Here is a 15,856-nt window from a genome sequence, read left to right as displayed (position 1 = left end):
GAGAATGATGAGATCAAACCTGAGCTTGGACAAAATCCTAGAGGACATATGCCTCCCTGGAGCCAAATGGACAACCAACACAAAAGGTGCCCTAAACCAACTCAAAAAAGATCTCAAACCAGTCGCCAGAGGCTGGCTGGACTTCATTGGGCGCTCTATACTGCCCACTAGCAACTGCTCTAAGGTCACCATCAGAAGAGCAGTAATGATTCATTGCATTATGCTGGAAAAAAAAGTGGAAGTTCATCAGCTGATTGCTTGTGAGCTCTACAAAATTGTAAACAAGAACTCCAAAGATGACAGATTGGCTTATCCAAGCTTGGTCTCTCTATTATGTAAAGATGCTAGGGTAAAAATGGGAGTAGATGAGTATATCTCAGTCGAGCAACCAATCACCAAAAAGTCTATAGAAGGACAACAAGTGCAGGACGACCCCATCAAGAGGAGAGCACAGGAGTTCCTCCCGGAAATCCCTCAAATTGAATACTGGGAGCGCCTAGAAGCATCTGTCACCAAGTTACAAGAAGCTGTGGATCAACTGAAAGAAGAACAGCAAAATCAAAACAGCATGCTCTGCAAACTGCTTAGAGAACAAGAAGAGCAAGGGCGTGAACTGAAAGAATTGAAGCGCCAGAAGCTATCTTTTGAAGGGCCAAGCACTCCACAGACTAAAGAGGCATCCACCTCCCAAATTCAAGGTTCTTGAGTTCTAATCTTAGCCTTAACTCTGTGATAATTATTCTTATTAGCAATTTATCTTAGAAGTCATATATGAGTAGTAATAATTAGTATCTCTATTTTAATTTTATCTCCAATTAAGCTATAATTTATTTTTCTCATCATCATCAAACATGAATAAAATAGCATATTTTTAGAATAAGGAGGCAATATTTTTTTGAGTTTTTAATAAGGAAAATTCTCATTATTTATATGTGGTGGCAATGCTTTTTGTCTTCTGAATGAATGCCTGAACAGTGCATGTTTTTGATATTGAATTTTATGAATGTTAAAATTGTTGGCTCCTGAAAGAATGATGAACAAGAGAAATGTTATTGATAATCTGAAAAATCATAAAATTGATTCTTGAAGCAAGAAAAAGTAGTGAATACAAAATCTTGCGAAAAAAAAAAGAGAAAAGAGAGAGAAAAAGTAAGCAGAAAAAGCCAATAGCCCTTAAAACCAAAAGGCAAAGGTAATAAAAAGGATCCAAGGCTTTGAGCATCAGTGGATAGGAGAGCCTAAAGGAATAAAATCCTGGCCTAAGTGGCTAAACCAAGTTGTCCCTAACCATGTGCTTGTGGCGTGAAGGTGTCAAGTGAAAACTTGAGACTGAGCGGTTAAAGTCAAGATCCAAAGCAAAAACAGAGTGTGCTTAAGAACCTTGGACACCTCTAATTGGGGACTTTAGCAAAGCTGAGTCACAATCTGAAAAGGTTCACCCAATTATGTGTCTGTGGCATTTATGTATCCGGTGGTAATACTGGAAAACAAAGTGCTTAGGGCCACGGCCAAGACTCATAAAGTAGCTGTGTTTAAGAATCAACATACTAAACTAGGAGAATCAAAAATACTATCTGAATTCTGAGTTCCTATGGATGCCAATCATTCTGAATTTCAAAGGATAAAGTGAGATGCTAAAACTGTTCGGAAGCAAAAAGCTACTAGTCCCGCTCATCTAACTAGGATCTGAGCTTCACTTAAAACTCTGAGATATTATTGCTTCTTGATTTCTTTGTATTCTATTTTATTTGTCTAGTTGCTTGGGGACAAGCAACAGTTTAAGTTTGGTGTTGTGATGAGCGGATATTTTATACGCTTTTTGGGGTTAATTTCATGTAGTTTTTAGTATGTTTTAGTTAGTTTTTAGTATATTTTATTAGTTTCTAGGAAAAATTCATATTTCTGGACTTTACTATGAGTTTGTGTATTTTTCTGTAATTTCAAGTATTTTCTGGCTGAAATTGAGGGAGCTGAGCAAAAATCTGATTCAGGCTGAAAAAGGACTGCTGATGCTGTTGGATTCTGACCTCCCTGCACTCGGAATGGATTTTGTGGAGCTACAAGAGTCCAATTGGCGCACTCTCAAATGCGTTGGAAAGTAGACATCCAGGAATTTCCAGCAATATATAATAGTCCATACTTTTCTCAAGGATAGATGACTTAAACTGGCATTAAACGCCAGTTCCATGTTGCATTCTGGCGTTAAACGCCAGAAACAGGTTACAAGTTGGAGTTAAACGCCAGAAACAGGTCACAACCTGGCGTTTAACTCTAGAAATAGCCTAGGCACGTGTAAAGCTCAAGTCTCAGCCCCAGCACACACCAAGTGGGCCCCAGAAGTGAATTTCTGCACTATCTATCATAGTTTACTTATTTTCTGTAAACCTAGGTTACTAGTTTAGTATTTAAACAACTTTCAGAGATTTATTTTGTATCTCATGACATTTTTAGATCTGAACTTTGTACTCTTTGACGGCATGAGTCTCTAAACTCTATTGTTGGGGTTGAGGAGCTCTGCTGTGTCTCGATGAATTAATGCAGTTATTTCTGTTTTCTATTCAAACACGCTTGTTTCTATCTAAGATGTTCATTCGCACTTCAATATGATGGATGTGATGATCCGTGACACTCATCACCATTCTCAACCTATGAACGCATGCCTGACAACCACCTCCATTCTACCTTCGATTGAATGAGTATCTCTTGGATTCCTTAATCAGAATCTTCGTGGTATAAGCTAGAATCCATTGGCAGCATTCTTGAGAATCCGGAAAGTTTAAACCTTGTCTGTGGTATTCCGAGTAGGATTCAGGGATTGAATGACTGTGACGAGCTTCAAACTCACAAGGGTTGGGCGTAGTGACAGACGCAAAAGGATCAATGATCCTATTCCAACATGAGTGAGAACCGACAGATGATTAGCCGTGTGGTGACAGCACACCTGGACCATTTTCACTGAGAGGACGGATGGTAGCCATTGACAAAGGTGATCCACCAACATACAGCTTGCCATAGGAGGAAAATTGCGTGCGTGAAGAAGATGACAGTAGGAAAGCAGAGATTCAGAAGATAAAGCATCTCCAAAACTCCAACATATTCTCCATTACTGCATAACAAGTATTTATTTCATGCTCTTTTATTCTTCGCAATTCAAACTGATAATTATAATTGATATCCTAACTAAGAGTTACAAGATAACCATAGATTGCTTCAAGCCAACAATCTCTGTGGGATTCAACCCTTACTCACGTAAGGTGATGAGCGGATAATTTATTCGCTTTTTGGCATTGTTTTTACATAGTTTTCAGTATAATTTAGTTAGTTTTTAATATATTTTTATTAGTTTTTAAATAAAATTCACATTTCTAGACTTTACTATGAGTTTGTGTGTTTTTCTGTGATTTCAGGTATTTTCTAGCTGAAATTGAGCAAAAATCAGATTCAGAGGTTGAAGAAGGACTGCAGATGCTGTTAGATTCTGACCTCCCTGCACTCAAAGTGGATTTTATGGAGCTACAAAACTCCAAATGGTACGCTCTCAATTGCGTTGGAAAGTAGACATCCAGGGCTTTCGAGCAATATATAATAGTCCATACTTTGCCCGAGTTTAGATGACGTAAACTGGCGTTCAACGCCAGTTCCATGCTGCATTCTGGAGTCAAACACCAGAAACAGGTTGCAAAGTGGAGTTCAATGCCAGAAACAGGCTACAAACTGGCGTTCAACTCAAAGAATGACCTCTCCAAGTAAAAGTTTCATGCTTAGCCCAAGCACAAACCAAGTGGGCCCTGGAAGTGGATTTCTGCATCATTTACATATCTCTGTAAACCCTAGTAACTAGTTTAGTATAAATAGGACTTTTTACTATTGTATTTACATCTTTAGTTTCATCTTTAGATCACGTTTGGGGGCTGGCCATTCGGCCATGCCTGGACCTTTATCACTTATGTATTTTCAACGGTAGAGTTTCTACACACCATAGATTAAGGTGTGGAGCTCTGCTGTTCCTCAAAGATTAATGCAAAGTACTACTGTTTTTCTATTCAATTCAACTTATTCCGCTTCTAAGATATTCATTCGCACTTCAATATGATGGATATGATGATCGTGACAGTCATCATCATTCTCAACTTATGAACGCGTGCCTGACAACCACTTCCGTTCTACCTTAGATTGAATGGATATCTCTTGGATATCTAATACAGGGGACCGAGTCCGAGTTATTAGTGTCTTCGTGGTATAAGTTAGAACCCATGGATGGCCATTCCTGAGATCCGGAAAGTCTAAACCTTGTCTGTGGTATTCCGAGTAGGATCTGGGAAGGGATGGCTGTGACGAGCTTCAAACTCGCGAGTGCTGGGCGTAGTGACAGACGCAAAAGGATCAATGGATCCTATTCCAGTATGATCGAGAACCGACAAATGAATAGCCATGCCGTGACAGAGCATCTTGGACCATTTTCACTGAGAGGACGGGAAGTAGCCATTGACAACGATGATGCCCAACATACAGCTTGCCATGGAAAGGAGTAGGAAGGATTGGATGAAGACAGCAGGAAAGCAGAGGTTCAGAGGGACGAAAGCATCTCTATACGCTTATCTGAAATTCTCACCAATGAATTACATAAGTATCTCTATCCTATTTTAATTATCTTTTAGTACACTATAATCTCTTAATACATTTGAATCCTCCTGACTGAGATTTACAAGGTGACCATAGCTTACTTCAAGCCGACAATCTCCGTGGGATCGACCCTTACTCACGTAAGGTTTATTACTTGGACGACCCAGTGCACTTGCTGGTTAGTTGTGCGAAGTTGTGACAAAGAGCTAATATTATGAACGTGCGTATTGAGTTTTTAGCGCCGTTACCAAGGAAAGAATGATCATGATTTCGCACACCAAGTTTTTGGCGCCGTTGCCGGGGATTGTTCGAGTTTGGACAACTGACGCTTCATCTTGTTGCTCAGATTAGGTAATTTTATTTTAATTTTAAGATTTTTATTTCTTATTTTCGAAAAATACAAAAAAAAAATTTTTCTTCTTTTTCGTTTTCCAAAATAATTTTCGAGAAAAATCTAAAAAATTTATAAAATCATAAAATCAAAAATATTTTTCTATTTCTTATTTGAGTCTAGAGTCAATTTTTAAGTTTGGTGTCTTTCATGTATTTGTTTTTCTCAAGAATTTTCAAAATTTCATCATATGTTCTTCATGATCTTCAAGTTGTTCCTGGCAAGTCTTCTTGTTTGATCCTCTTATTTTCTTGTTTTATGTCTTTTCTTGTTTTTCATATGCATTCTTGAATTCTTAGTGTCTAAAAATTAAAAATCTTTAAGTTTGGTGTCTTGCATGTTTTCTTTTCTTAAAAATTCTTCAAAAATAAAATCTTGATGTTCATCCTAATCTTCAAAGTGTTCTTGGTGTTCACTTGACATTCATAGTGTTCTTGCATGCATCATATGTTTTGATCCATAATCTTCATATTTTGAGTCTTTTTGTTGTTTTTCTCTTTCATCATTAAAAATTCAAAAATCAAAAAAATATCTTTCCCTTTTTCTTCTCATCAAATTCGAAAATTTGAATTGACTTTTTCAAAAATTTTTAAAATCCAGTTGTTTTTATGAGTCAAATCAAATTTTCAATTTAAAAATCTTATCTTTTTCAAAATATTTTTCAAAATCAAGTCTTTTTCAATTTCTTTTCATATTTTCGAATTCCTTTTTAAAATTTTTCAAAATATTTTTCATTTTTTCAAAAATATTCAAATTAATTTTCAAAATCTTTTTCTTATTTTATTTCTTAATTTTTGAAAATTTTATTAGCAGTTAATGTTTTGATTCAAAATTTTTCAAAGTTGTTACTTGCCTATTAAGAAAGGTTCAATCTTTAAAATTTAAAATCATATCTTTTAGTTTCTTGTTAGTCAAGTAATCAACTTTAAGTTTCAAAATCAAATCTTTTTTAATTTCCTCTCTAAATCTTTTTCAAATTAAATTTCAATCATATCTTTTTCTATTTCAATCACATCTTTTCAAAATCAATTTCAAAATCTTTTCTAACCACTTATCTTTTTAATTGATTTTCAATTCTTTTTTAATCAATCATATCTTTTTGTTTCAATCATATCTTTTTCAAAACTACCTAACTAACTCTCTCTCTCTAATTTTTGAAAATTCCTTCTCTCTTTTTCAAAATTCTTTCTTTTTATTAACTAATTGTTTTAATTTTTAATTTAATTCAATTTCAATTTTAATTTTCGAATTTTAAATTTAATTTTAAAATATTCTTATTTTATTTTGTTTAATTTTCAAATTCCTTTCTTATCTCTAATCTCCTTCTATTTATTTATTCATCTACTAACACTTCTCTTCCACCCAAAATTCGAACCCCATCTCCCTCTCTGAGTTCGAATTTTTCCTCTTCTCTTTCTTATATTCTTCTCTTCTTCTACTCACATAAAGGAACCTCTCTACTGTGACAAAGAGGATCCCTATTATTTTCTGTTCTCTTCTTTTTCATATGAGAAGGAACAAGGATAAGGACATTCTTGTTGAAGCTGATCCTGAACCTGAAAGGACTCTGAAGAGGAAGCTAAGGGAAGCGAAAGCACAACTCTCTGGAGAAAATCTGACAAAAATTTTCGAAAAAGAAGAAGATATGGCCGAAAATAATAACAACGCAAGGAGGATGCTTGGTGACTTCACTGCACCTAATTCCAATTTACATGGAAGAAGCATCTTAATCCCTGCCATTGGAGCAAACAATTTTGAGCTTAAACCTCAATTAGTTTCTCTGATACAATAGAACTTCAAGTTTCATGGACTTCCATCTGATGATCTTTTTCAGTTTTTAACTGAGTTCTTGCAGATCTGTGATACTGTTAAGACCAATGGGGTTGATCCTGAAGTCTACAGGCTCATGCTTTTCTCGTTTGCTGTAAGAGATAGAGCTAGAATATGGTTGGACTCTCAACCTAAAGATAGCCTGAACTCTTGGGATAAGCTGGTCACGACTTTCTTAGCCAAGTTCTTTCCTCCTCAAAAGCTTAGTAAGCTTAGAGTGGATGTTCAAACCTTTAGACAGAAAGAAGGTGAATCCCTTTATGAAGCTTGGGAGAGATATAAGCAACTGACCAAAAAGTGTCCTTCTGACATGCTTTCAGAATGGACCATCCTGGATATATTCTATGATGGTCTGTCTGAGCTATCAAAGATGTCACTGGACCATTCTGCAGGTGGATCCATTCACCTAAAGAAAATGCCTACAGAAGCTCAAGAACTCATTGACATGGTTGCAAATAACCAGTTCATGTACACTTCTGAAAGGAATCCTGTGAATAATGGGATGCCTATGAGGAAGGGAGTTCTTGAAATTGATACTCTGAATGCCATATTGGCTCAGAATAAAATATTAACTCAGCAAGTCAATATGATCTCTCAGAGTCTGAATGGAATGCATGCTGCATCCAATAGTTCTCAAGAGGCATCTTCTGAAGAAGAAGCTTATGATCTTGAGAACCTTGCAATAGCAGAGGTGAATTACATGGGTGAACCCTATGGAAACACCTATAATCCTTCATGGAGAAATCATCCAAATCTCTCATGGAAGGATCAACAAAAGCCTCAAGAAGGCTTTAGTAATGGTGGAAGGAATAGGTTTAGCAATAGCAAGCCTTTTCTATCATCCACTCAGCAACAGACAGAGAATTCTGAGCAGAATCCATCTAGCTTAGCAAATATAGTCTCTGATCTATCTAAGGCCACTATAAGTTTCATGAATGAAACAAGGTCCTCCATTAAAAATTTGGAGGCACAAGTAGGCCAGCTGAGTAAAAGAGTCACTGAAACTCCTCCTAGTACTCTCCCAAGCAAAACAGAAGAAAATCCAAAGAGAGAGTGCAAAGCCATAGATTTAATCACCATGGCCGAACCTACAAGGGAGGAGGAGGACGTGAATCCTAGTGAGGAAGACCTCTTGGGACGTCCAGATATCAATAAGGAGTTTCCCTCTAAGGAACCAAAGGACTATGAGGCTCATTTGGAGACCATAGAGCATCCATTAAACCTCCTTATGCCATTCATGAGCTCTGATGAATATTATTCTTCTGAAGAGAATGAAGATGTTACTAAAGAGCAAGTTGACAAGTACCTTGGTGCAATCATGAAGCTGAATGTCAAATTATTTGGTAATGAGACTTGGGAAGATGAACCTCCCTTACTCACCAATAAACTGAGTGATCTGGATCAACTGAGATTGCCTTAGAAGAAACAGATCCTGGAAAGTTCTTAATACCTTGTACCATAGGCACCATGACCTTTGAGAAGGCTCTATGTGACCTTGGATCAGGGATAAACCTTATGCCCCTCTCTGTAATAGAGAAACTGGGAATCTTTGAGGTGCAAGCTGCCAGAATCTCATTAGAGATGGCAGACAACTCAAGAAAACAGGCTTATGGACTAGTAGAGGACGTGTTAGTAAAGGTTGAAGACCTTTACATCCCTGCTGATTTCATAATCCTAGACACTGGGAAAGATGAGGATGAATCCATCATCCTTGGAAGACCCTTCCTAGCCACAGCAAGAGCTGTGATTGATGTGGACAGAGGAGAGTTGGTCCTTCAACTGAATGAGGACTACCTTGTGTTTAAAACTCAAGGATCTCCTTCTGTAACCATGGAGAGGAAGCATGAAAAGCTTCTCTCACTGCAGAATCAACCAAAGCCCCCACAGTCAAACTCTAAGTTTGGTGTTGGGAGGCCACAACCAAACTCTAAGTTTGGTGTTGAACCCCCATAACCAAACTCTAAGTTTGGTGTTGGGAGGTCCCAACCTTGCTCTGATTATCTGTGAGGCTCCATGAGAGCTCATTGTCAAGCTATTGACATTAAAGAAGCACTTGTTGGGAGGCAACCCAATGTTATTTAATCATTTTTATTTTATTTTCTCTTTGTTATTTCATGTTTTATTAGGTTGATGATCATGTGGAGTCACAAAAACTACTAAAAAATAGCAAACAGAATGAAAAACAGCATTGAAAACAGCACACCCTGGAAGAAGGGCTTACTGGCGTTTAAACGCCAGTAAGGAGCATCTGGCTAGCGTTTAATGCCAGAACAGAGCATGAAACTGGCGTTAAACGCCAGAAACAAGCAGCAGTCTGGCGTTTAAACGCCAAGATTGCACCCAGAGGAAAGCTGGCATTAAACGCCAGAAACAAGCATCTGACTGGCGTTTAACGCCAGAAACATGCACCATACTGGCGTTCAACGCCAGAAACATGCTATAGACTGGCGTTGAACGCCCAAAACAAGTAAGGAAGTGGCGTTTAACGCCAAAAACATGCTGCAGTCTGGCGTTAAATGCCAGGATTGCATATATAGGGCGTTTTACACGTTTAAAAGGTGCAGGGATGAGAAATCCTCAAACACCTCAGGATCTGTGGACCCCACAGGATCCCCACCCACTTTTTCTCTTATCTTCACACTTTTTCATAACACTCTTCCTCAATTAACCTCCACCAATCACCTCCATTACTCCTCCAAAACCATCATACAACCCACCTACACCCACCCACTTAAATTCAAACCATCACTCCTTCCTTTTCACACATCATAACCACCTAAACCCCCTTGACCGAACCATTCACATACCTCCATCTCTTCCATTTTCTTCTTCTTCTACTCACTTCTTTCTTCTTTTGCTCGGGGACGAGCAAACCTTCTAAGTTTGGTGTGGTAAAAGCATTGCTTTTTGTTTTTTCATAACCATCTAGGGCACCTAAGGCCAGAGACATTCTCATTGAAGAGGACAAGCCCATCACTAAGAAAAGGATGGAGCAAACAAGAGATCATGAGCATGAAGAAATTCCTCACCATGAAATCCCTGAGATGCCTTAGGGGATGCACTTTCCTCCACAGAATTATTGGGAGCAAATCAACACTTCCCTAGAAGAATTAAGTTCCAACATGGGACAACTAAGGGTGGAGCACCAAGAGCACTCCATCATCCTCCATGAAATTAGAGAAGATCAAAGAGCTATGAGGGAGGAGCAACAAAGACAAGAAAGAGACATAGAGGAGCTCAAAAGCACCATTGGTTCTTCAAGAAGAGGAAGACGCCACCCTCACTAAGGTGGACTCATTCCTTAATCTCCTTGTCTATTTATTTTCCTGTTTTTCGATTTTGGAGCTTTATGTTTTATTTATGTTTGTGTCTTTACTATATGATCACTAGTGTCTAAGTGTCTATGCCTTAAAGTTATGAATATGAATCCATCACCTCTCTTAAATGAAAACTGTTTTAATTACAAAAGAACAAGAAGTACATGGTTTCGAATTCATCCTTGAAACTAGTTTAATTATTTTGATGTGGTGACAATACTTTTTGTTTTCTGAATGAATGCTTGAACAGTGCATGTCTTTTGAAGTTGATGTTTAGTGAATGTTAAATATGTTGGCTCTTAAAGAATAAGGAAAAAGGAGAAATGTTATTTGATAATCTGAAAAATCATAAAAATGATTCTTGAAGCAAGAAAAAGCAGTGAATACAAAAGCTTGCAGAAAAAAAAAGAGAAAAAACAAAAAGAAAAAGCTAGCAGAAAAAGCCAAAAGCTCTTTAAACCAAAAGGCAAGAGCAAAAAGCCAATAGCCCTTAAAACCAAAAGGCAAGGGTAATAAAAAAAGGATCCAAGGCCTTGAGCATCAGTGGATAGGAGGGCCTAAAGGAATAAAATCCTGGCCTAAGCGGCTAAACCAAGCTGTCCCTAACCATGTGCTTGTGGCGTGAAGGTGTCAAGTGAAAACTTGAGACTGAGCAGTTAAAGTCAAGGTCCAAAGCAAAAACAGAGTGTGCTTAAGAACCCTGGACACCTCTAATTGGGGACTTTAGCAAAGCTAAGTCACAATCTGAAAAGGTTCACCCAGTTATGTATCTGTAGCATTTATATATCCGGTGGTAATACTGGAAAACAAAGTGCTTAGGGCCACGGCCAAGACTCATAAAGTAGCTGTGTTCAAGAATCAGTATACTGAACTAGGAGAATCAATAACACTATCTGAACTCTGAGTTCCTATAGATGCCAATCATTCTGAACCTCAATGGATAAAGTGAGATGCCAAAACTATTCAAGAGGCAAAAAGCTACAAGTCCCGCTCATCTGATTGGAGCTAAGTTTCATTGATATTTTGGAATTTATAGTATATTCTATTCTTTTTATCCTATTTGATTTTTAGTTGCTTGGGGACAAGCAACAATTTAAGTTTGGTATTGTGATGAGTGGATAATTTATACGCTTTTTGGCCTTGTTTTTACATAGTTTTCAGTATAATTTAGTTAGTTTTTAATATATTTTTATTAGTTTTTAAATAAAATTCATATTTCTGGACTTTACTATGAGTTTGTGTGCTTTTCTGTGATTTCAGGTATTTTCTGGCTGAAATTGAGGGACTTGAGCAAAAATCAGATTCAGAGGTTAAAGAAGGACCGTAGATGCTGTTGGATTCTGACCTCCCTACACTCAAAGCGGATTTTCTGGAGCTACAGAACTCCAAATGATGCGCTCTTAATTGCGTTGAAAAGTAGACATCCAGGACTTTCCAGCAATATATAATAGTCCATACTTTGTCCGAGTTTAGATGACGTAAACTGGCGTTCAACGCCAGTTCCATGCTGCACTGGAGTCAAACGCCAGAAACAGGTTGCAAAGGGAAGTTCAACGCCAGAAACAGGCTACAAACTGGCGTTCAACTCCAAGAATGACCTCTCCACGTAAAAGTTTCATGCTCAGCCCAAGCACACACCAAGTGGGCCCCGGAAGTGGATTTCTGCATCATTTACTTATCTCTGTAAACCCTAGTAACTAGTTTAGTATAAATAGGACTTTTTACTATTGTATTTACATCTTTAGTTTCATCTTTAGATCACGTTTGGGGGCTGGCCAATCGGTCATGCCTGCACCTTTATCACTTATGTATTTTCAACGGTAGAGTTTTTACACACCATAGATTAAGGTGTGGAGCCCTGCTGTTCCTCAAAGATTAATGTAAAGTACTACTGTTTTTCTATTCAATTCAACTTATTCCGCTTCTAAGATATTCATTCGCACTTCAATATGATGGATGTGATGATCATGACAGTCATCATCATTCTCAACTTATGAACGCGTGCCTGACAACCACTTCCGTTCTACCTTTGATTGAATGGATATCTCTTGGATATCTAATACAGGGGACCGAGTCTGAGTTATTAGTGTCTTCGTGGTATAAGTTAGAACCCATGGATGGCCATTCCTGAGATCCGGAAAGTCTAAACCTTGTCTGTGGTATTCCGAGTAGGATCTGGGAAGGGATGGCTGTGACGAGCTTCAAACTCGCGAGTGATGGGCGTAGTGACAGACGCAAAAGGATCAATGGATCCTATTCCAGTATGATTGAGAATCGACAAATGAATAGCCATGCCGTGACAGAGCATCTTGGACTATTTTCACTGAGAGGACGGGAAGTAGCCATTGACAACGGTGATGCCCAACATACAGCTTGCCATGGAAAGGAGTAGGAAGGATTGGATGAAGACAGCAGGAAAGCAGAGGTTCAGAGGGACGAAAGCATCTCTATACGCTTATTTGAAATTCTCGCCAATGAATTACATAAGTATCTCTATCCTATTTTAATTATCTTTTAGTACACTATAATCTCTTAATATATTTGAATCCGCCTGACTGAGATTTACAAGGTGACCATAGCTTACTTCAAGCCGACATTCTCCGTGGCATCGACCTTTACTCACGTAAGGTTTATTACTTGGACGACCCAGTGCACTTGCTGGTTAGTTGTGCGAAGTTGTGACAAAGAGCTAATATTATGAACGTGCGTATTAAGTTCTTAGCACCGTTACCAAGGAAAGAATGATCACGATTTCGCACACCATAAAGTATTACTTGGACGACCCAGTGCACTTGCTGGTTAGTGGTACGAGTTGTGAAAAGTGTGATTCACATTTCGTGCACCAGCGGTACCGGGCAGACTTGAACCAGTTCAACCAGTTCAATTGCCGGTTTACAATTTTTTGCAGAAAATATATTTTCTGACTCCGAAAGACCTACTGAGTCCAAAAATCATAATTAAATTCTCAAATTCTCATTCTAACTTTTTGGAATCTATTTCGGGCAATATAATCACTTACTTAACCGGTTTATTAGTTGTGGTTCTTACAGCAATCACCTTTATTCACTCGTAACATAGTGAGTACAATACTCTTAGTAAAACCTGAGGCGGTTGAGCGAATTGCGCTAAGTCCTGTCAACCATAGCATTGACACTTTTGAATTCATCCGCAATAATTTCATGAGCTTTGTAGATAACTTGCATCGGGTAACAATATATTTATGCATTTTAATTGACAATGGTCCTTTGCCTTTAGTTTAGTGTTATCTTAGACAAGTGGATAAACTCGACTTCTCATGTGCTTTGAACAATGTTGGTATCTCGTAACTTATTTGCTTGATTTGTACAGATATATGTTCTGATGTATAGGGAGCAACACTGGTACCTGATGATTGTGGATCTGGTATTCTATAGGCTTATTTACCTAGATTCTGCAAAGAAATCATCGGAACATGAGGCCAGGATTGCTCAGACAAAATATGTGGTGAGTACACACCGCATGACCTTTACCTACTCCTCATGCACTAATAAATGACTTCCACCTTAGTTGTAGGTCATATTTTGCTCTGCCTCTTTGTGATCCTCATTTACTTAGTTTCAATCATCAATTTAGTAAGCCAGTGTATAGGGAGCAAATACTCTGATTTGGAGTTATAGTTTCATAATAGTATATAGAACTAAGAACTTAATATGCAGTAGTGGGTAGGTGCTAAACCAAAGTTACTTACAAGGACAAATATATTAAGTATACAATTTCAAAATTATTGACATTGTATTTTAGAAAAGAAAGAGAAGCCTCTTGTACTAGCAATATTGAATTGATTTATAGTTTCACTTTTCATCCAAAAATTCAAAGGTAACAATCATAAAGCCAAAAACCATAAAAAAGAAAGTCCGACTAAATTGTCTACTGCTATGAATCTCTACTCTAGTTTTTAAGCTCCTGGGCAATTAGAACAGCCAAATAAAAGCCAGGTTCATCTACAAATTCAGCCAAATCAAAAGAATGAGCATCTGCAACAATTTGTAAACTTGTCCTATCAGGTAGGTCTGAAACTATAACTTTCGGATATTGCTTTTGTTGCTATTCTAACACTAGTCTCCCTTGCAGATGACTGATAATCACCCGTCCACCTACAGGTCAGATCCAAAATTACAGAAAGAATAAGAAGTATTTAGAGCTCTAACCTAAGTTTCAAAAGAGGAAACAATAATTAAGCTAAAATATATGTGCAATAAGAAAATCTATCAAGTTTTATCTACTATGTTTGGTGCACTGTTCTAATACACTTGAAAATTTTAGCTTCTATACTAAAGTAGTACCTAAGGAGTATTAGAAATTTGACATTTTTAATCTATCCTCTTATTCAAACTTCAGTTCAAACAAATTAAGAGCCAGGCTTTGGTAAAAGGTGTAGAAATCTTGGAATTCAAATAGCATTCTCTCCAGAGAAATTTCATTTAATGGGGCAAAACATTATTCAAAGCTTGATGAAAGACAAGATGTGTGAAGAAGTATAGATGTTACAATTAAAATTGCAAAACGTTTTAATTTCTATCTCATAATACATGATTAATAACCAAACTATATCTACACTATCATCCTTCCTTTAACCAATTTTGGCACTATCAAACTTTTTGTCATCCAGATAAATAGATTCTTTTGAATGATTTTTAAGAAATGTGTGTAAAACATGGTGCATAAAAATCAAGTCCATTTTCAACCACACAATTTGTAGAGAAATGCAAAGTAACAAGGAAAAGAACAAACTTCAACCACAAAAGAAAAACTTACCAGGTGAACATTTCTTAGCCAAAGATCCCAAAATCTAATCAAGTTTGAAGGGCAAAGCAGCAAGAAAATAGAGAAAAATAACATCAAGAGGAGCCCATTTCTCTGGAACATACACAATCTCTCCTTGCCAACACTTAACCTTATCATATTTCTCTTTAATAAGAGCCAATATCAGAAGTGAATCGTGCACCACAAAAAGAGACTTACACAAACCCACCAATGTATCCACAAACTCGTCAGTCCCAGTTGAGACTAAGACCCTTGAACCCTCTTCAAAATTCCCAGCAGATACAATACGTTCAATGCTTCTCCTGAATTCTGCATTAGAATTTAACTCAACAGAATCAAGTATAGACCAGTCCTTTTCAACAACTTCTTCAATGTAAACAACAAATGCAGAACCCTTAGGGATTGAAACTTGGGCATCTGTGTCTGACTCAATGGCTTGCAGAAAAGTTGAAATAGGCTTAATGGGTTTTATTTTAGGGAATTTGATGAAAATTTGAAAGTGGTGCGCAGAAATTGTGATTACACTTTGATTATGTAAAATCATTGCTCTTTCTTTCCCTGGCAATGGCGCCAAAAATATGATGCCAATACCATGGTTCACAACTTCGCACAACTAACCAGCAAGTGCACTGGGTCGTCCAAGTAATACCTTACGTGAGTAAGGGTCGAATCCCACGGAGATTGTTGGTATGAAGCAAGCTATGGTCACCTTGTAAATCTCAGTCAGGCGGATATAAAATAGTAATGGGGTTTTCGAAATTATAGTAATAAAAGAAGGATAGAAATACTTATGTAAATCATTGGTGAGAATTTCAGATAAGCGTGTAGAGATGCTTTCGTTCCTCTGAATCTCTGCTTTCCTGCTGTCTTCATCCAATCAGTCTTACTCCTT

General features: G+C 37.5%; 1 non-coding gene across 1 annotated transcript; it reads right to left on the bottom strand.

Moving 5' to 3' along the window:
* Positions 1 to 7,052: 7,052 nt before the first annotated feature.
* On the bottom strand, positions 7,053 to 7,160 carry LOC112787468 (small nucleolar RNA R71). The gene has a single exon (XR_003194881.1). It is a non-coding gene; the product is annotated as a small nucleolar RNA R71 (small nucleolar RNA).
* Between the last annotated feature and the right edge of the window lie 8,696 nt (positions 7,161 to 15,856).

This window comes from Arachis hypogaea, chromosome 20 (genome assembly GCF_003086295.3).
Source record: "Arachis hypogaea cultivar Tifrunner chromosome 20, arahy.Tifrunner.gnm2.J5K5, whole genome shotgun sequence".
NCBI lineage: Eukaryota > Viridiplantae > Streptophyta > Magnoliopsida > Fabales > Fabaceae > Arachis > Arachis hypogaea.
The sequence above is the reverse complement of the archived record's forward strand: the minus strand, read 5'-3'. Positions and strand labels throughout refer to the sequence as shown.